This window comes from Prionailurus bengalensis, chromosome B2 (assembly GCF_016509475.1).
Source record: "Prionailurus bengalensis isolate Pbe53 chromosome B2, Fcat_Pben_1.1_paternal_pri, whole genome shotgun sequence".
Taxonomy (NCBI): Eukaryota; Metazoa; Chordata; class Mammalia; order Carnivora; family Felidae; genus Prionailurus; species Prionailurus bengalensis.
This window is the reverse complement of record NC_057349.1, coordinates 44,743,252-44,766,658: the sequence shown is the minus strand read 5'-3', so window position 1 is coordinate 44,766,658 and position 23,407 is coordinate 44,743,252. Positions and strand designations below refer to the sequence as shown.

At 35.0% G+C, this 23,407-nt stretch overlaps 1 protein-coding gene and 1 pseudogene across 1 annotated transcript in view; one reads left to right on the top strand and one right to left on the bottom strand.

Annotated features, from left to right (window-relative positions):
• The window catches only part of LOC122489601 (CD2 associated protein), a 142,919-nt gene that overhangs the window by 111,043 nt on the left and 8,469 nt on the right, over positions 1 to 23,407 (bottom strand). The window lies entirely within an intron of this gene.
• Positions 1,409 to 4,430, top strand: LOC122489602 (annotated as a pseudogene).

Below are 23,407 nucleotides of genomic sequence, written 5' to 3'. Positions count from 1 at the left end.
AATAATGCCACATTATTGTACCAGGGCTTAGAACCTGGACATATCATTTTGGAGGCAAAAAGTTAATCCACTACAAACACTTAAATGGTATTTTTTCCCCTGCTTTATTTTTTTTATTTTTAAAATTTAAATCCAAGTTAGTTAACATATAGTATAATAATATCAGGAATAAATTTTAGTGATTCATTACATACATACAACACCCAGTGCTCACCCTAACAAGTATCCTCCTTAACGCTCCCCCCAACACCCCACCAGCAACCATCAGTTTGTTCTGTATTTTAGAGTCTCTGTATTCTCTGTATTCTCCCTCTCTGTTGTTACAATATTTTGCTTTCCTTCTCTTTTGTTCATGTTTTGTATGTTAAATTCCACATGAGTAAAGTCATCTACTTGTCTATGATTTATTTCACTTAGCATAACACATCCCAGTTCCATCCACATTGTTGTAAATGGCAAAATTTCATTTTTTTGATTGCCAAGTAATATTCCATTGTATGTATGTATATGTGTGTGTGTGTGTGTGTGTGTGTGTGCGTGCATCTTCTTTATCCATTCATCAGTCAACGGACTTAAATGGTATTTTTGAGAAAACTTCTGGGAACCACAGTCTTAGGGAAGTCACCCATTTTTGTGGGGTTTACTTCTAGGAACATCACCAGATTCTCAGAGTGAAGAGCCCATAAAGATCTCCTTGTGCTTCCAGCAGGGAAGAAGGTCAAAGAAGTCAGTGTGAAACAGAAAACAGAGCATTCACCCTAACAAAGACTTAATCTCCACAGAAAAGACTTTATCCACCTGTGGAAAGGTCATTTCTCTGATTCTGGTCCCCTCTTAACCTTTCTGTCTCACAGGAGGGTTGGGGGACAGTGTGGGGGGGAGAGACCTAAGAAAGACCTATCAAGATCACAGTCCCAGGCCACAAACCCACAAAAAGTATGACATTTAATTATAAGATTATAGGATGCTTTCTCTCCTCTACACCTTACCACCACACCAGGGGGGCTCCAATACAGTAAGTTAATTACTGCTGAAAGAGTTACTGCCTGGTGCAGATTCCATCTGAGGAGTTGTTAGGAAAGCACAAAGACAGCCAGGGAGACAAAAATGGACACTAAAGAAATAAGCCTCTGGTACCTATACCTACAGCAAATATTAAACACAATACAACTCTAGGACAGATTAATTTAAAATCTCACACTAATGATCTGTTTATCTCAGTTCCTATTTCCTAACATATAATGTCAAACTTTTCAACAAAAAATTATACATCATGCTTTTAAAAGGCAAGAAAAAACAAAGACAAAGCAAGCATCAGAGCCAGACTCAAATATAACACTTATTTTGGAATCAAATAGGGAATTTAAAATAACTATGATTAATAATGTTAAGGATGATAATGGGGGAAAAGGGGGGGGGACAAGAAGCAAGAACAGATGGGAAAAGTAAGCAGACGGAAATTCTAAAATCAAAAGGAAATGAAAAAACTAAAAATCACTAACAGAAATAAAAGATGCCAGGTAGCATGTCACTGCTCCAGGAAATGAGGGGTCAGTGCTAAAAGGGAAAAGTGGGCACCATGGCAACTGTGGTGTCTTGGAGGGGATCCACAATGGCAACCCATAAGCAGGAAGTTCCAAGCAAAGGTAGGATACACTGGCAGCAGCCACTGAGATGCTGGCCAGTGGGCTGGCAACCTAAACTGAAGGGACAAGTGGCATGCTCAGCCTCCACACCCCTGAGCCCTGGCCTCAGTTTCCTGAACTTCAGGCTCCCTTCCACTGGACCTCCATGCCCAGGATCAGCAACTTTTTCAAACCTCTCCTCCCCTATCCTTGCCTCCTTCAGCCCCTGGAGCTCTGTGAGAAGCAGGGACCGGAAACTTCCAGCACTGAGATATGGCCCTGAGGGGTTGACAGGCAGCAAAAAGGTCCCCAATGCCCAGGAGAGAATTACATTGAGGGAAGGGGACCGGGCAAAGGGACACAAGCTCTCTGTACCTCTCCCCACCTCTTCCCTCTGCCACTGCCCGTTCTGTGCAAGTAGCCCTCCTAAGCACCAGGGCCGTGGAAATGTCCTGGTAATCACCACTAATGGAAGCTGCCGGCACTGCCATCTAGGCCTCAGAGAAAGTAGTCAGCTTTATCCTGAAATGGTATGCACAGCACAGAGGCAGAAGTGCTCCCAGGGCTCCTGACAGCTCCACAGCAAGGGCAACAGGCAGAGGGGCACTCCTTGCCCCAACTCAAAGACGCCACCTCCAATGAACGAGAGCTTTCTGTCAGAGCTGCATCGGTGTTGTATCTGTTTGATTTCATGGGCTCTGTTTCAGCCTTGAAGATCAACAAAATTAAAAGAGCAACACTGAATGAACTGATGGAGTATGTTTCAACTAACTGTGAAGTAATTTGTTGAATCAGTGTATTGTGATAAAAGTAAAAATGATCACTGCTAACATCTTCTATACTCTTCCTCCAAGTGATAATCTAGATTTTGATCCAGAAAAGAATGAACTCGAGGCCTCTTGGCTTCACATACAAATGGTGTCTGCCTTAAGATTTTTGGAGTTCTGATTTTCTAGCCTAGCATTACAAAGTGATGTATTGGCCAGAAATTTGTAAAACAGTTCCTGGGCTTTTCAACAGTGAAGATACCTAACAGAATAGGACTTCCTGAAGACTGTTCTACACTGAATTTATCGGAAATTTCTTGGATTATGAGCATTCATAAGAAAACAAATTAACAACATTTTCCTCAGGTTTATGTATGATACACATTTCAAAGGTGTTGCTGAACCCCTTAAAATATTAGTAGTATTATCAATGGCTTTAGGCGATTACCACTGAAAACAGAACATATTGATGGCTCTTATTCTTAACCACACTGCAAAAGGATTAGCTTTGTCTCATGCTCAGCTAGCCTACTGTGTTGTACACTTTCTGAAGAAAAGATACAACACTAACATAACCAATGATTATAGGATTGCTGAAATTCTGGCCAAAAACATGCAGTCAGAAAGAGGTGATGTTTTCAGAAGAAACTGAAGAAATCTTAGATGTCACTGAACCAACACAGTTCAAAAGAAGTAAAGAGCCCTTTGCAAGCAGATATCCAAGTATGTACCCAGTTCTCAGTTTTAGGTTGGAGAAAGGGTACCATCCTGCTGTAATAATGAATACATTCTTAGTTTGAGGAAAATATTAACAAAATGCTGACAATTGCATTTCGCAGTTTGTAAAAAATCTCCATTGAACACTGGAATTCGACAACTGTAGCATTCGTATACAACATGCTGAAATCCCTAATGGACATAAAAATGCTTTTCTTTTTTTTAAGAATAGGTTTTCTTTTTTTAATTTTTTTTTAACGTTTATTTATTTTTGAGACAGAGAGAGACAGAGCATGAATGGGGGAGGGTCAGAGAGAGGGAGACACAGAATCTAAAACAGGCTCCAGGCTCTGAGCTGTCAGCACAGAGCCCGATGCAGGTCTCGAACTCACGGACCGCGAGATCATGACCTGAGCCAAAGTCGGCCGCTTAACTGACTGAGCCACCCAGGCGCCCCTAAAAATGTTTTTCAACAACCTTACTAGCTCCGAAGATGAAAGACAAAAAGAGAAAAAAAAAAGAAACTGGAACACAAAGAATTGTGGGCAAAAATTACAGGAGCTAAAGCTAAAGAAAAGCTTGAGAAAAGCAGAACAGTGTTTACAACATGCAAAGTATTCTCAGTAACACAAGTGACAAATTAAAAACAGAAAAGAGAAGAAAAGAAAATCAAAAAGCCTACCATCACCATTGGACAGGCACAGTTTTAGACACCATTTTGAAATATGTAAAAATTTTGAAACAAAATAAACCTCATCAGTATAATTAAAAGGCCAGGGGTTTTTTTCCCAGCAAATGTAAATGAAAAAAATTTGTGAACTAAACATAGCTCTGTGCTACGCCATGGTCACAGTATATTGTAATTATTGTCTAATCACTGATTTATTGTGTCACTTCTCAAGTTATGAGATAATTAGGAGTGGTAAGAATTGTGACGAATTTTATTGTGTTGCACATAGATACAGTGGTGTGCTCTGTATATTTCTCCTTTTTATAGTACGCTCTACATAATGTTATAGACCCTAGTTAGTTACAGCCTACGAAAAAGAGTATTTCCTAAAATAAAACTCAAATATAATTCTTAGCCATCTCTTCATTTCTTCTAGAAATATGATGAGGATAATTACCCACCCAACACCTTCCTTCACTACAGATAATACTTTTGGTCTAAAATCTAAGCAAAAACATAAATCTCCAAGTGTTTTGAAGCACAAAACATAAATAAAAGCTGGGAAAGTAAACAAAACAAAACAAAAATGATAGAGGATGCCATTGGTGGGGCTCATCACCAGACTAGACACCACCAAGGATGGAACCAGCAAACTTGAAAATATGTCATTTGAAACTTCCCAAACCAAAATGTAAAGAGAAAAAAAATAATATAAAAAAATAAAACAATGGGGCGCCTGGGTGGCTCAGTCAGTTAAGCATCTGACTTCGGCTCAGGTCATGATTTTGCGGTTCCTGAGTTCGAGCCCCACCTTGGGCTCTGTGCTGACAGCTCAGAGTCCGGAGCCTGCATTGGATTCTGTGTCTCCCTCTCTCTCTGCCCCTCTCCAACTAGTACATGCATGCTCGCACACGCTCTCTCTCTCTCTCTCAAGAATAAACATTAAAAAATTTTTAATAAAAAAAAAAAAAAAAGAACAGAAATCCAAGAAGGGTGCAACAATTTCGAAAGATAAAATATATGCATAACTGGAGTGCTAGAAAAGAAAGATAATGGAGAGTTTTCCAAAATTATTATCATACACCAAACCACATACATGGTAAGTTCAGAGAATACAAAGCAGGATAAATGTGGGAGAGAGTGGAGTAGGGGCACCTGGGTTGCTCAGTTAAGTGTCCGACTTCAACTTATGTCATGATCTCATGGTTTGTGGGTTCGAGCCCCGTATCAGGTTCCATGCTAACAGTGTGGAACATGCTTAGGATTCTCTCTTTCAACCTCTCTCTCTGATTTCCTCCACTCTTGCTTTCTCTCTCACTCAAAAATAAATATATAAACTTAGGAAAAAAAGAGTAGAGAACACTAAAGTATGAAAATAAAAAACCTTCCAACTTAGAATTCTTAGAAGGAAGTTTACAGAGATAAAGGTCAACCTTAAGAAACAAGAAAAATCTGAATTAAATACTTTAATTTTATATCTAAAGGAAGTAGAAAAAGTACAAACAAAGCTCAAAGTTAAAAGGAAAAAAAAATAACAAATCAGAGCAGAAATAAATGATATTTTTTAAAAAATAAAAAAGATCAATGAATCCAAGAGCTGCTTTTTGAAAGATAAGCAAAATTGATAAACCTTTAGCCAAACTCATCAAGAAAAAAAGAGAACTCAAGTAAATAAAACCAGAAATGAAACAAGTAACAACCAAGACCACAGATTTATAAAAGACTACTACAGAAATTTATATGCCAACAAATTGGCCGACTTAGAAGATATGCATAAATACCTAGACACATACATTCTTCCAATATTGAATCAGGAAAAAATAGAAAATCTGAACAGACTGATGACAACTAAGAAAATTAAACTGGTAATCAAAAAAACTTCCAATAAACAAAAGTCCAAGACCAGATGCCTTCACAGTTGAATTCTACCAAACATTTAAAGAAGAGTTAATACCTATTCTTCTCAAACTATTTTAAAAAATGAAGGAAAGCTTACAGCACTACCCTAATACTAGAACCAATAACACTATGAAAAAAGAAAACTATGGGTTAATTATATCTGATGAAAACAGAGGCAGATATACTCAACAAAATATTAGCAAATTTCACTCAACAATACATTAGAAGAATCATTCACCATGATCAAATGGGATTTATTCCAGAGATGCAAGGATGGTCCAGTATCCAAATATCAATCAACATGACACATCACATCAACAAAATAAAAGATAAAATCCCGTATGACCATCTCAATAGATGCAGAAAAAGCATCTGACAAAATTCAATATCCATTCATGATAAAAACTCTCAACAAAATGGGTGTGGAGGGAACACACTTCAACATAAAAAAGCCATATATAATGAACCCATAGCTAATGTCATACTCAATGGTGAAAAACTGAGAGCTTTTCCTTTAAGATTAGGAACAAGACAAAGGTACCTACTCTTGCCACTTTTATTCAAAACAGTACTGGAAATCCTAGCTATAGCAATCAGGCAAGAAAAAGGAATAAAAGAAAGGTACCAAATGGGTACGAAGAAGTAAAACTGTCACTATTTCCAGATGACATAACCCTATATATAGAAAACTCTAAAGATTCCACCAAAAAGACTTGAGAAAAACTGAATTCAGTAAAGTTGCAGGACACAAAATAAATATCCAGGAGTTGGCTGCATTTCTATATACTAAAAACAAAACAGCAGAAAGAGAAATTAAGAAAACAATCCCATTTACAATTACACCAAAAAGAATAGAATACCTAGGAATAAATTTAACCAAGAAGGTGACTAACCTATAATGTGATAATTATAAGACACTGAAGAAAGAAACTACAGATGACACAAATGGAAAGTTATAATGATGAATTAATCTATAAAATGATGAAATATGATGAATTAATCTACAAAAATGCAGGCAAGAAAGTACAGTGGAGCAAAGAGTCTCTTCTATAAATGCTGTTGGTAAAAATGGACTGCTACACACAAAAGAATAGAACTCGACCACTTTCTTACAATGTATAGAAAAATAAAGTGGTTTAAGCACTTAAATATGAGAACTGAAACCAGAATATTCCTTAAAAAAAAAACAAAAAAACCAGGCAGTAGTCTCTTTGACACTGGCCCTGATAACATATTTATGGGTAGGTCTCCTCAGGCAAGGGAAATAAAAAATAAACAAACTATTTGGACTACCAAAGTAAAAAGCTTCTGCACAGCAAAGGAAGTCATCAACAAAATGAAAATGCAACCTCCTGGATGAGAAGAGATATTTGCACATGATTTATCCAACAAGAGGGTTAATAGCCAAAATATATAAACAACTCTTACAACTCAACACCAAAAAAACAAAGAATCCAGTTTTGAAAATGGACAGAATACCTAAAGAGACATTTTTATAAAGTCATACAGATGGCCAACTGACACATGAAAAAAATGCTCAAAATAACAAAATATCAAGGAAATATAAATCAAAACCACAGTGTTAAAAAAAAATGTGTTATAACCTTTCACCAGTCAGAGCAGCTAGAATCAAAAAGACAAGAAATACCAAATGTTGATGAGGATAGAGAAAAAAATCCTCATGCACTTCTGGTGGGATTGTAAATTGGTGATACTGTAAAAAAAAAAAAAAAAAAAAAACCAGTATGGAGGTTGCTCAAAAAATTAAAAATAAAAAGAATATACGATCTAGTAATTTCACTATTGAATATTTACTCAAAGAAAGCAAAAGCACTAATTCAAAAAGACATATGCAGCCCGTGTTCATTACAGCATTATTTACAATAGCCAAGATATGGAAGCAACCTGTGTCCATTGATAGATGAATGGATAAAAGAAGATGTGGTGTGTGTGTGTGTATACATACGTATATGCATATGTGTATAAACAAAGAGATAGATAACGGCGTGTTACTCAGCCATAAAAAAAAAGAATGAGATCTTTCCATTTACATTAACAGGGATAGACCTGGAATTATGCTAAAATGGAGATAAGTCAAAGAAACACAAATACCATATGATTTCACTTATTTGTGGAATCTTTAAAAAAAAAAAAGAAAAATCCAGAAAGACTGTAAATACAGAGAATTGCCAGCTGCCAGAGGGGAAAGAGATGGGAGATGGGCAAAACAGGCGAGGGGAATAAGAGGTACAAACTCCCAGTTATAAAATAAATATGTTACAGAGATGAAAAATATAGGAAATACGGTTAGTAATATTGTAATAACATTGTATGGTGACAGATGGCAACTACACTTACCACTGTGAGAACTGCATAATATATAGAATTGCCAAATCACTATGTCATGCACCTGAAACTAATATAACACTGCATATCAACCATTATTAAATATTTTTTCTTAATAAAAAGAGTGAAGGAAAAGGAATAAATGGAAGTAAAACAAAATTCTTTTTCTTACTCGTAATTAATCTAAAAGATAACTGTTTAAAATAGTAATTTACTAAGTATTGCACATTGACAGGCTAATAATATAAGTGACAGCAACTTCATAAAGGACAAAGGAAGAGTTAGGAATACTCTATAGTATCTGCATTACATGTGAAGTTGTGCAGTGCTATTTTAAGGTGAACTCAGGGGGCGCCTGGGTGGCTCAGTTGGTTAAGTAACTGATCCTTGATTCTGGCTCAGGTCATGATCTCATGGTTTGTGGGATCAAGCCCATGTCAGGCTCTGTGTTATCAGCACAAAGCCTGTTTGGGATTCTCTCTCTCTCTCTCTCTCTCTCTCTCTCTCTCTCTCTCCCTGTCTCTCTCTCTCAAAATAAATAAACTTTAAAAAATAAATAAATAAAGGTGAACTCAGACTGGTTATAAATATATATAGCAAACTTTAAGGCAAATACCTAAAAAAATTCTAAGTATAATTCATAGGCTAGGAGAAAACATAAAATCTGAAATCATAAAATGTACAACTAAAGGAAATAGGATATAAAAACAGAGAAAATAGAAAAATAGGGAAAAATCAATGAAACCAAAATTGATCTTTTTTTTTTTTAATTTTTTTTTAACGTTTATTTATTTTGAGACAGAGAGAGACAGAGCATGAATGGGGGAGGGGCAGAGAGAGAGGGAGTCACACAACCGGAAGCAGGCTCCAGGCTCTGAGCCATCAGCCCAGAGCCCGACGCGGGGCTCGAACTCACGGAACGTGAGATCGTGACCTGAGCTGAAGTCGGACGCTTAACCGACTGAGCCACCCAGGCGCCCCAAAATTGATCATTTTAAAAGGTCAATAAAATTAATAAATTTCTAGGAAGAATGATTAAGAAAAAAAAAAGAGAAGACCCAAATTACCAATATCAAGAATAAAAAGAGACACCATCACTAAAGACTTTATACTCATTAAAAACAATAATAATAAGGAAAACTGTAAACAACATACACATGTAGAAAACCTGAAAGTTTTGGGGCACCTGGGTATCTCAGTCAGTTAAGTGTCAACTTCGACTCAGGTCATGATCTCACCATTTTTGAGTCTGAGCCCTGTGTTGGGCTCTGTGCTGACAGCTCAGAGTCTGGAGCCTGCTTCAGATTCTGTGTCTCTGTCTCTCTCTGCCCCTTTCCCATTCATGCTCTATCTCCATCTCTCAAAAACTGAATAAATGTTAAAAAAATTTTTTTTTATTTTAAAAAACATTAAGCCTCAAAGTTTTGGTGCTTTGGTAGTTTCAGATAATCTGAATAACTACTTTTAAAATTTTTTTAAGTTTGTAGTTGGAAACACTCTAGAAAAAGAAATCTCCAGACCCAGATGGTTTTCCTGGCAAATTCTACCAAATATTTAATGATGAACTCTCCCAACTGTACACAATGAGGTAAGTAAAAAATATTTATCACAATGGCTAAGATAAGAAATTCTAAAAAGGATGTGAAGCCATTGGAAATCTTCAATATTGCTGGTAGCAATACCAAAAAAAAAAAAAAAAAAAGTACAGACACCAGTAAAGAGTTTGGCAGTTTCTTATAAAGTTAAACATACACATTTCCATATGACTCACAATCCCACTCCTAGTTACATATACTCTGGAGAAGTAAAATACATATTCACATAAAAACCTCTACACAAATGTTTATAGCAGCTCTATCCATAAGTGCTACAAACCAGGAAAAGAAAAACAAACACCCTTCAATAGACAAATGGATAGAAAATTGTGGTATAGTCATGTAATGAAATACTACTCAGCAACAAAAATGAACTATTGATACAGTTAACGAACAAATCTTAAGAGCATTACATTAAATTAGGCCAATTTCAAAAGGTTACATATTGTACAAACCAATTATATGAAATTTTCAAAAAGATAAATCTATGAAGAACAGCTGGTTGCCACAGGAGGGAGAAGAGATGGTCACTACAAAATTAATAGAACTGCACACATCCAAAAAAGTCCATTTTCCTGTATGTCAATTCTAATAAATAACAGGATAACTATGTACAAATATAATCTGTCTTTTGTAATGCTATAAAGAGCAAGAGTCTAGTAATTCTGACATCAGTGAGGATAATGGTAATGTAGTCCTAGAAAGATGTTCGTGATAAATGAAAGGTATATTAAGTGGCATGTATCACACAATCTTATTTTTTCCAAAAAGGAAAAAAAAAGGGGGGGGGGAGGGAAGGATTAAAAAAATTGAATATAGAAATCCATAAACAAAATGTTAATAGTTATTTCTGAGTGGTGAGAAACTTGGATTTTTATTTTCTTTCACTTTCTAAATTGCTCAAATACCTGATTTTTTAAAAAACTAATTAATACTACAGCCAGAATAATAAGGCTACTGTATTAAAAAGAAACAGAACAAAATGACACATATTCACAATACTACCATCAAGATAAAAAAGTGTCAAATATACGATTTCCCTTTTGTATAAAACACACACACATTGGTTTATATACCACAAAAAAAAGTTTGCAAAGATATATATCACAATGACAGGTAATAACTTTGGGTAAGTTTTCCCCCTCATTTGCATTATTTGCAATTTTCTTATTTTTCTATTAAAAATCCAAATTATGTAGCTTGAAGAGCAAAATTTTAATCATAAAAATACACACACCTTAGGCAATCCATGTCAAACAACAGGTGACTAGTTAAATCAAATACAGTAAAACCATACAAGGGAATAAGACTCAATGAGAGACGATATAGTTTAGGAAAATATGAACAATGAAATTTCAAATGAATAAGGCAAGAGACCAAGCTACATGTAAAGTATAAACCAAATCTGTGAAATATATTTATTTTTTAAGATCTGAAATACATCAAAATAACCACTCTGGAGTTTACAGATCTTTTTTCTTCTTCTTTATTCTCTCTGTATTTTCTAAACCTCCTAAATCGAACAGTTTCTACAATCAGAAAATATGTTACTAATGTTGGTATCTCAACATAGTGGATTTACAGAATGCTGGTGTGGCAGAACCCCAATTATGCAACAGTGTTCCTTATTATAATGAGAACTTTTCTGGTTAGGGCTTCATCCCAAGGTGATACAGGAGGGTATCTGAGGTTATGACCCCTAGTACACATCAAAACATTTCACCTAGTAAGTAGTAGAGCCAGTTAGAACCAACTGGGACATGTTTCAATCCTGAAGGGATCATTAAAACACAGTAAATTCCATCCACCCTACTCCAATAGAATTTCAGAATTTAGTTACCAAGACTAAACTTGATACAAAAAGGTTAACATCAATCTTCCAACATCACTTCACTATCTTAAAAACCACAAATTCTATAGTACAAGTCATATGAAACAAGAAATGTTCCTGACTTCCAAATGCTCTGTTTTTCAAGTTCTTGGCTATTTATTTACTCAGTTAATAGTTCTACCTGCTCTTAGCCATCTACTTAATTATAATGCCTATATTTGGACATGAAAATTGTTAAGCTTCCTTAGTAATATTCTTGTATATAATACACACATATAAACATACACAATGTTTTTCAAAATACTATAAAGTCATGAGTATATGGCAAAAAAATATGTTCCAGTGAATGTCAGCAATACAATGAACGCCTCTTTAAATTATGTTGTATACTCTAAATTATTGGTGCCATCTTGCAGAATTACAGAGTTGACTTTCAAATATTTTATCCACTTTAACAAAGTCTCTACTCAAAAGTCAAACTTTCATTTCAACAGTTCACATCTTTTCCAATAAATTCACTTATTGCTTAAAAATTAGTTTGTTGTGAAAGCTCTTTTTATACATGTTAAAGTAGCATTCTATTTTTAATTTTTTCAAATAATCAAACTACAACCAAAAACACCAACTTCTCATTTATCAGAGCTAAATAAACCATATCCTCTTAATGTCAGTAAAATTCAAAATAAATTCATCTTAGATCTTTGGGGATATTTTTGCCAATATATAAAGAGCCATCCTAACCCCAAAGACTTAAGTTATGATTATTTAACTAACCAATGAAAAGCAGTAGCACTTGTATGGTTGATTAGCTCACCCAGCTATCCACTTCTAAAACATCTCAAAAGATTAAATACCTCAACGAAGCCTATCAGGATGAGCAATGAAAAATAAATTGGAGCCACAAGAGATTACAGAATACACAAAGAGATTTGTCAATTCAACACTCTAGAAAGAGATGCTGCAGAGTTGGGGCCAGACACAGAGGCCCAGAGGCATGTGAGAACCTACGACACTAGGCTCGTTCTTCGTTAGGCTATAAAGTTCCAAGCCTAAAAAAATAAATAAATAAATAGAGTGCCAAGCCTAAAAATCTCACTTACATGGATAAATTTTTATTAAACACACACACACACACACAAACACACACACACACACACAAATTACTCAGGGGATTAAAAAAAAAAAATCAACAGCTTCATAATCCAGGAATAAAATCTGAAAGTAGCCTAAAAAATGTCCTCAAAAACAGTTCTCCGAAACAGATGATTTACAAAACTTCACTATCTTAAAATAATTTATTCACTAAAATAATGTATTCATTATTTATTCATAACTTATTATTTAAACACAATTTAAATGATATTAAGACCAAAATTTGCACCCACAAATGTACCATCTCAAACATATAAGTTTCTGTATAAAATGCCAATACAGGGAATTCAAATACATAATTAGCCACCACAATAAGCAGGGGATAGAGGTTTAATCTTGGAAAATCTGGGGCACCTGGCTGGTTCAGTCAGTAGAGCGTACAACTCTTGAACTCAGGGTCATAAGTTCAAGCCCCACAATGGGCATAACACTTACTCTAAAAACAATAATAGGGGCTCCTGGGTGGCTCCGTCGGTTAAGCATCTGATTTCAGCTCAGGTCACAATCTCACGGCTCATGAGTTCAAGCCCCGCGTCAGGCTCCGTGCTGACAATTCAGATTCTATGTCTCCCTCTCTCTCTCTGCCCCTCCCCTGCTCATGCACGTGCACACTCTCTCTCTCAAAAATAAATAAACATTTAAAAAGTTTTTTAATAATAATTAATAAATAAATGTCTTGGAAAATCTCACTTATCATATAAATAGATAAAATACCATATGATCCACAGGTTCTAAACAGCATTCAACAAACTTCAGTCTTACTGTAATTTGTGTGAACTCAATCCCTCTTGTTGCAGTAAAAAGCTTCTAACATGAGGTCTTAAGCTCAAGCTTTGCCCTAGAAAACTTAAGCTTTGGGGCTAAATTACCAATTCAGTTTCTCTCAGGATAACTAGATTTATAACATGCAAGTTCAGAACTAATCTATATTAGGGCAATGATTCTCAACCAAGATGAATTTGCCCAACAGCTGGCAAAGTCTGGCGACACTTTTGGTTATGGCTCAGGCAATGCTACTGGCATCTCATGGTTAGGGGCGAGGGATACCACTAAGTACCCATCAATGCACAGGACAGCCCTTCACAACAAATTAATTTCTGGCCCAAAACTACTAAGGTTGAAAAGCTCCATATAAGGGGAAATATGCAACATACATATTTTCATTTCATACCATATCTGGTGGGTTCCAGTTGAGTTACTAAAAAAACAAAAACAAAAACAAAAAACACCTCTTCTCAGGGCACCTGGCTAGCTCAGTCAGAACATGTAACTCTTATTTTAAGTTTATTTATTTATTCTGAAATGGGCGGGGGGGTGGGGGGGGAGAGAAAATCCCAAGCGGGATCTGTGCTGTCATAGCAAACAGGGATGCAGGGATCAAACTCATGAACCATGAGATCATGACCTGAACCAAAACCAAGAGTCAGACGCTTAACCAACTGAGCAATACAGGTGCCCAAAGAGGTATAACTCTTATTTTTTTTTTTTCCCAAGAGGTGTAACTCTTGACCTCAGGGTTATAGGTTTAAGCCCCACATCAGGTGTAAATATTACTAAAAACTTATACTAAAAAAAAAAAAAAAGAAGAAAAAACCACGGTGCCTGGGTGCCAACTCTTTATTTCCTCTCAGGTCATGACCCATGGTTCCTGAGCTCCAGCTCTGCATCAGGCTCTGCACTGAGCATGGAGCCTGCTAGAGATTCTCTCTCCCTCTCTCTCTACCCCTCCTCCCCTGTGCATGTGAGTGCACTCTTTCTCTCAAAATAAATAAATAAACTTTAAAAAAAAAAAAAACAGAATTCTTTCACACATACACACACAGAAGAAGGAAGGAGGAAAAGGAACGCAAAGGAGGGAGGGAAGGAAATGGAAGTATCAAAACTGGTGAGGAGACATTTCTAAACTTAGAGCAAACAAAACAATCAAAATTTAAAGCAAGCAAATTGGAAACTAGGAATAAATATCTGCAGCAAACCAAAGAATTAAAGGCATTTGAAAGAACCAAAAAGAAAAATAATACAACCAAGATCGAAAAACAAGCAAAACTGTAGTATTTAAAATGAAGTACAGCCACTAAGAATTTAAGAATATATATATATATATATATATATATATATATATAAATTTTTTTTTTCCCCTTAACAACTTGGCTGCAGGTAGAGGCAGTGTTTACTGGTAGTATTTTTTAAGGAGTCTACAATTTTATCTTCTAATAGTGATTTAAAAAAAAAAAAACAATAAAAAAAAACACAATAGTGATTTTTTAAAAACAAAAGAATGCCTGAAAATCAAAGTTTAAAATCTTAAAATCCAGAATTTTAAAAAAATTATACACAAAATATTGATGGTAATATTATAATTTTGCCAACTATTCTGCCCTAATAAATATTTATTCTTCTGATAATGAAAAGTCACTTCATAAAAAAATAATATAAACAATTTATACAAATTCTAAACAGGTTTGAACTGTATGGGCATTCACTAGGGAATATTTACTTTGGTTCTGATCAATACAGTATAGATAAATATTACAATATCTAATTAGGTCTGTCAAATTAAATATACTCTATCTTGCATCACTGGTTATATTATACATTTGAGCTTTAACCTTTGTTTACTATAGCAAAGGACAAAATACAAGAAGTTGTACAGATATTAACAAAAAAAAAATTCCACTGTAAATTCAGAAACAATTATAAGCTTTACTCCAAAGAAGCAGTAATATGATAGAAATACTTTATACCTCTTATTTAAATAATTAAGATAAAAAATAAAAAATATTTTTTGGGGGCACCAGGGTGGCTCAGTCAGTTAAGCATCCGACTTCAGCTCAGGTTATGATATCACAGTTCGTGAGTTCAAACCCCACATCAGGGTCTGTGCTGACAGTGCAGAGCCTGGAGCCTGTTTAGGATTCTGTGTCTCCCTCCCTCTGTCCCTAGCCCTCTCTCAAAAATAAGCATTTTGAAAATTTTTTTAAATAAAAATAAAAAATATTTTTACTTTTTATTTTCAGTAATAAATATTTCTTGCCAAAACCAAAAATCTTTACCAGGAACTTATTTCCAGGGCTATTTTTACATAAATGGAGAAATGCAACTTTGATGAGCGTTGCTTAATGTTACTTGACATTCCATTATTCAGGTTCCCTAAAGTTACCCAGTCAAAATAGTAATGAAAAGCACGGTAAGCCCTAAAGTCCTTTTAGCCATATAATATCAGAATTTCTGTGCTCTCCTCAAATTAAAAGAGAACTGATAAACATGCTTTACTTTCAACAGAAATAAGTAAATCACTGGTAGTGATTTGTGCCTAATCTAAAGATATCATACACAAAATGCAACCCTCCTTTTTGTATTTCAAATAGAGTGCAAAAGTCTGCATAGTACCAAGTGCTCTTATTCAGAGTATTCAGAGAATAGAGTATGTAGTAGAAGAAAATTTTTACACAGTATTACATTCCTTTTAATATTACTAAGTCAGATCCATAGGTGACAAATATCTACAAAAATAATCTAAGTTTAAAAAACAAAAGGATTTTAATCACATGAAGACTTAGTTCAAAGCAAAAATATTACCATGCACATGTAATTAATGCCTCCTAAGAACAAATATACAAAATACATCTGAAAAGCAAACAAGGTGGAAAATTCTATTAAATATTCCTCATCTAGGGGCATCTGGGTGGCTCAGTTGGTTAAGTACCCAACTCTTGATTTCCCCTTAGGTCATGATCTCAAGCTCCTGAGATCAAGACTAATGAAAGGCTCAACACTAAGTGCAGCGTGCTTAAGATTCTCTCTCTTTCCTCCTCTGCCCCTCTCCTTCACTTGCACATACATGCACTCTCTCTCCAAAATAAAAATAAATAAGTAAATAAAAATAATTGTTTATATAGTCCTCATTCAAATTTTTAGTTCCACTATTAATTTTGAAAAAACAGTAGAAATTAGTTTTAAGCACATTTCAAGCCACATTAAAAACATACCATGTTTTTGTCATAAAGTTTTACAGAATTCATCAAAAAATCTTATGATAATCTACTGGATACATAAGTAAAAGACCAAAGTGTAACACACAGCTGAAATTTAAAATCTTTTAAGAGAAAATAGTTACCCAAATACATGTACCAAATACCAAATACATGTGGATAATACCAATCCACAATTTTAGGGTAATAAATATTTAAATTTGTTTTCTTACACCACATTGGAATAGTCATTTCAATCTGTATCACTTGCTCTGTGTAGCTCAATTTTCTCCCTCAATGTTTTAAGAAATAATTAAGAGGACATGCTTTAAAATCAGAACAATGCAAGTTCACTCCAGCCTTCTCCACATCCTGTCTCTGACCTTGGGTGAGTAACAATCTCTTTAACTTCAATTTCTGATTTTGGAAAATGGAAACAATGATGTTTAATCCCAGAACGCTCCAATGGAAATTAAATACTGAATAAAATGCCTAGCATTTAAAGCATTCCTTAAATGCTAATAATTAGCCAATATATCAGTTAAAAAGAAATTTTAGCTTACCAAAAAATGGAAAATTGCTATAAAAGACAATTTCACTCTCAAGACTTTAAAAATGTAATGAAGTTATGTAAACAACTGCAAGAACCTATAAGAATAATCAGAATCATGAAAAAATATAAAGTTATCATTTGAATTTCTCCATGTTTCCAAGCAGACACCAAAAGTAAATACGTGCATTAAAAAATAACTTAAATTCATATACCCAAAGAGGTGTTACCTTCAAGTTACCAAAAAACATTATCTGGCCAGGGTTGAGAGCAGGGACTTTGTTTCACTTATCTTTGTATTCCCAAGCCCTATCACAGTGCCTGATATATCAAATGTACATAGCTATTCGTAGCACTGAAATGGAAGATACTAAATTGCCTAGAATTTTAAATTCTTCTTTCAACACAAATATGATACTCCATACTCATTCAGCAAATATTTGAGGGGCTGCTACTGGAAGGTTCCCACTTGTTCCAGGCACCTGAATACATCTAATGAAGAATGAAAATTTAAAAAAAAAAAAAAAAAAAGTAGCAGCTCTGCACTCCTGGAATTTATATTCTAAAACTTTGTACACCCTGTATTTACATTCTAAAAAGGTAAGGTAAATAAGCAATAAACATGTAAGTAAGGAAATTACAAAGTCAGTCACAATGTGTTAAGAATGGAGGATTAAAAAAAAAAAAAAAGTAGGGCAGGATATGGAAGATCTAAATGCCTGTTATCTATAACCCTAAAGACACCTCTCAGAGGAAGAGTTAGGAATTAGTTCCACATTTTTTAGTGGTTAAGAGTAGCACAAGCACTGGGAATACAGACAATTGCCTGGATTCAGTAGTAATTACCTACTACTTCTATGCTTCTTTCCTAATCTACAGAATGAGAAAAATAACAGAACCCAAAAACGTATAGATTTGTTGTGAGAATTAAATTAAATAATGCTTGTAAAGTGCTTAAAACCATGCCTTAAACAGAAGTACTTAATAAATATTCACTAAACGTTAACAGCCATTACAATATACTGCAATCTCCCCATTAATTGTTAAACAACCCAGGGCAAGGATCTTGTCCACCTTTTTATTTTGAATGCTTCTGTCAGTGCTGGTATACAAGACCTCAAAAAATATCTAATTTACTGGGGGCGCCTGGGTGGCGCAGTCGGTTAAGCATCCGACTTCAGCCAGGTCACGATCTCGCGGTCCAGGAGTTTGAGCCCCGCGTCAGGCTCTGGGCTGATGGCTCAGAGCCTGGAGCCTGTTTCCGATTCTGCGTCTCCCTCTCTCTCTGCCCCTCCCCCCGTTCATGCTCTGTCTCTCTCTGTCCCAAAAATAAATAAACGTTGAAAAAAAAATTTTTTTTTTAAAATATCTAATTTAAACCAAAGTATTTACTGACAAGACAGAATTATAATTATTATTGTTCTGAGCAAAAGCAATTAGTGTGGGATAGCACTGATTACAAAGAACCAGAAATGTTAAAATGTGGAAATCATAGAATAGCCATTTAAGAATCTCCTTGAGAACTTTTTTCAGAATGCACTGAAAATCCAATAAAAAATATAGATCCTGTACCGAAAACAATTCCATTATAAAGGTTCGTGCAAAATTTTACACGTTTAAAACTGACAGGCTCCTGACATGTATTCCCATATCAACTAGGAACATATTACATCACCAATTATTATTTCTGTTATTCTTTTGTGGTCTTGACCAACAGTATTCATGTATTTGTGAAATACCACTCTTAAATCTTATCTCCAAAGTTAAGCATTATAAAATGAAAGAACTGCTAACTACTAGGCCAAACTATACTTTCAAATAACAATCCAAATGTGGTTGCAAAGCTTCAATTTCTCTATTATACCAGTAGGCCAAGTGCCAAAAACCGTATTTCATTTAGAAAGCAGAATGAGGGGCGCCTGGGTGGCTCAGTCGGTTGGGTGTCCGACTTCGGCTCAGGTCATGATCTCATGGCTCCTGAGTTAGAGCCTGCGTCGGGTTCTGTGCTGACAGCTCAGAGCCTGGAGCCTGTTTTGGATTCCATGTCTCCCACTCTCTCTGCTCCTCCCCCAGTAATGCTCTGTCTCTCTCAAAAATAAACGTCAAAAAAATTAAAAACAAAACAAAACAAAAGAAAGCAGAATGAAACAAACTTCAGGCCTATTACATGCTACTAAACTAAGTCTTTTTTCCATGAGAAAATATATTTGTTATCTAATTACAACAGATTATCACTCGTATCTAATATAAAATTAATCAGGTAAGACCAAAAGTGGTTTATCATTAAGAAACTCTAAAAGAGTACAATTCCTTATGTGATAATTTGTAATTGTATAATAATTTTAAAATATTTTTATACTTTCATTAGATTCACAACAAACGTAAAGGCTTACATCCTAAAACTGTACTGTTCAGCTGGTAACACCTGACACATGAGATTACTGGGCACTTGAATTGTGGCTAATCCAAATTAACATGTTATATTAATGTAAAATACACAACAGATCTCAAAGACAGGAAAAAAAATGTAAACTATCTCATTAATAACTTTTTATACTGAATATACACTGAAATAACTATTTTCCTTAAGCCAACATAGCCAAAATATTAAAATTAATTTCATCTGTTCCTCTTTATTTTTTAACACATTAGGAAACTTTTAATTATATATGTAATTTATCAGGTTAGTATGCCCCAAAGAACATATGTATACTTGCTTCACAACACTCATTTAAAATGGTATAATTTTATAGTTCAATCAACACTGTCCAAGTTATTTTATTTATGTTTAGAGAGAGAGCGTGCAAGCAGAGAAGAGGAACAGGGGAGAGACAGAGAATCTTAAGCAGGCTCCATACTCAGCATGGAGCCCAAGGTGGGGCTTGATCCCACAACCCTGGGATCTTGAGCCAAAATCAAGAGTTGAACGCCCCACCAACTGAGCCACCCAGGTGCCCTGTTCAAGTTATTTTAAACAAATTTTGAGCAAATTAAGCCTTTATGCCTACATTTGTTTAACATGTGAAGACTCATATGGAAATGTCTCTGATTTACAAAACAGATAATCTTCCCTTTACTTACTAGGAGAATGTAACATCAATGCAACACAGATGCCCACCTGACAAGATGCTTAATATCTGACATTACTGACTTCTCTATTAAAATGAGTCATATAGGGGCGCCTGGGTGGCACAGTCGGTTAAGCGTCCGACTTCAGCCAGGTCACGATCTCGCGGTCCGGGAGTTCGAGCCCCGCGTCAGGCTCTGGGCTGATGGCTCAGAGCCTGGAGCCTGTTTCCGATTCTGTGTCTCCCTCTCTCTCTGCCCCTCCCCCGTTCATGCTCTGTCTCTCTCTGTCCCAAAAATAAATAAATGTTGAAAAAAAAAATTAAAAAAATAAAATAAAATAAAATAAAATGAGTCATATAGAAAGGATTAAAGAGGGATTTTTTGTTTGTTTTTTGGGTTTTTTTAAGATTTTAAGTAATCTCTATACCCAACAGTGGGGCTCATACTCACTGGAGATCAATAATTGCACACCACCAACTGAGCCAGCCAGGCACCCCTAAAGGGTTTATTTCTAAAAAACAAGTTAGACCTCATACCAACTTGAAACAGTAGCTCCACTAGTCAGATTTTGTTAGTCTGGTTTAGGTGGACATACTTCAATATACCATACTTAAATTTGTATTATTCTTTAGACTGGCTGGATCCCTCTCCCCTATTATTCCAAATTAAAGTATTGCTGAATCATAGATTTAGTGGATATACAGCAGACTCATAATTTTCTGCCAGTTATTAAAGGTGATAAATTTTTTTTAGTAAAATAAAAGTGATGAGGCAAGTATGGTCATTCATTACATATGAAATGAAGAAAATAACAAAGGAGTTTTTATTCAGGCTTTAAACTATGACATTCTAGCTATAAATTCAATTGGGTTTTATAAAATATAAAGAATATAAGAAATTCAGGAAATGTTTATGGGAAAGGGGTTACCTTGGGGTCTAAAATATCACCTTTACACTTCCATTTGATATTCATTCTGAAATTCTAAACTTTCAACAGATTTATTTTCATCATTTAAGGCAAAATTGTTTTAACTGCTTCATAAAATGTGTTTGCTAAGAATGGTCTAACTAATAGTTAAGTAAAAATGGAGTCTCCATCTTATTTATACACACACACACACACACACACACACACACACACACACTCTCTCTCTCTCTCCAAAACAGCAAGGCAAAATGAAAGAGGGAAACCTGCTTCAGCAAAGAAGGAATTTTGAAATCTAACAAAACTTTGATATTAGGAGAATACATTGCTAAATAACTTGAAGTTTGTTGTTTCTACTCTAAAGAATAAGAAAAAAAAAAAAAAAAGCCATGTAGGAGAGAATACATTTGAAAGATCAACTTCAATGTTTCCTGAAAACATTATACTCTAGCCAAGACTATAGGTCTCAATTTTACAAATATACTAACTTCTACACTTAAAATCCAAGCAAACAATTTGGCACTTGATTATTACAATAATCATGATAAATGCTCTAGAAATTTCACTCATAGTAAATTTCGGGCCTCAGTACTAGGGCACTGATAGATACTAACAATGTTAAGGCAGTTTTAATTTTTCAGGTAAAAGAATCTTAAAGATATCAGTTAAAATGAAGACATGCTTCACTCTGAAAACTCAGCACCAGGAATAGAAAAAAAAAATTAGCTTGGCTACTGCCAAGTCCTTACTATGTCACTGGTCAAACTAATGAGAGATGAACAAATCCCACTTGCCTTCCAACTGATCTTCCTCATGCTTCTCTATTTACATTTTAACATTTCTGACATTGGAATACATCTTAATGAACTACACTCCTTCTCTTGTTTAGATTTGTAATGATTCACATGTTAAATTTTATTCCTATTATGTTAAGTCTTATTCCTATCATAACACTATAAGCCATCTCAAAACATTCATGACACTCATCAACCAGGAGGGAGGAAGAGGCAGGAGCATTTATTTATGTTAGAATCTCCAGAGGCTATGAATTTTTTTCTTTTTTTTTTTTTAGTCTAGGGGATTCTAATAATATGCCCAATCCGTAACACTGCTATAAACTACCTGAGGCACCAAAATATATATCTGTCCTACTCTCCCTAGTGCATCGCATGACATCAATTACAATCCTCACATTAAGGCAAATACTTCTTGATTAAGCTTTCACATACAGCTCCTTTCCTTGACCATAAGACCTTGCAACACAGCATGTCTCTTAATCTTGGTGGTAACTACTTGTTACTGTTACCATACTAAAGTATCTTCCTACTAGAAACTCCCAGTGATTAGATGCCACACAGTCACTCTCTTGGAATTAATTGCCTGGACACGGAATCATTAAAAAGAACCTGAGCTACATGACACTAAAACAGATACTAGAATTTAGGATCCCATATGAGTCATCTCTGTCTTTGTAAATTAGTTGAGAAAGAGAATGGGATCATGATGGGAAATTTAAGAACAGATACAAAATGTGAAAGATTATAAAATCCAAGTCTCCTAGAGGTACTGAAAAGGACTGATACCGTATAAATAGGTTCTAGCAAAGAAAGCATCTGTAACACTGCCATATCTGTAACAGATCAACATCTTAAGCTGGATCTCAATTTAGAACAATGAATTTTTAAAAAAGCAGTTTCTTTTTAGAGTAAAAGTTTCCCTAAGTGCAAAAAACTAGTAAATATACTTTCGATTGAAGAAACCAGTTAAGAAAGCAGAACATCCAGATACCTGAGACCTTCAGAAACAAACAAAAATCCAAAATACAAAAAAGAAACAATGTCAAATTTAGTCCAAAATGCCTACTTCACTTGGAGCTAAAACCAGAGTTCTGACTGGAAAACAAAGTAAAATAGACTCTTGAAAACAGGTTTGAACTACTCAGGTCCATTTATACACAGATTTCTTTTCTTTTTTTTTAATAAATACACTATAATACTGCAAATGTATTTTCTCTCCCTTCTTTTTTAAATAAGCTCTAACCCAAAGTGTAGCTTGAACTCATGACCCCAAGATCAAGAGTCACAGGCTCTACCAACTGAGCCAGCCAGGTGCCCCCACATTTGACTTTCTTTCTCTAGCTTACTTTATTGTAAGACTACAGTAAATAATACATGTAACATACAAAATATGTGTTAATCCACTGTTTATTGGTAAGGCTTCTGGCCAAAAGTAGGCTATTAGCTACGTTTTGGGGGAGTCAAAGTTATGCTCAATTTTCAACTTTAGAGAT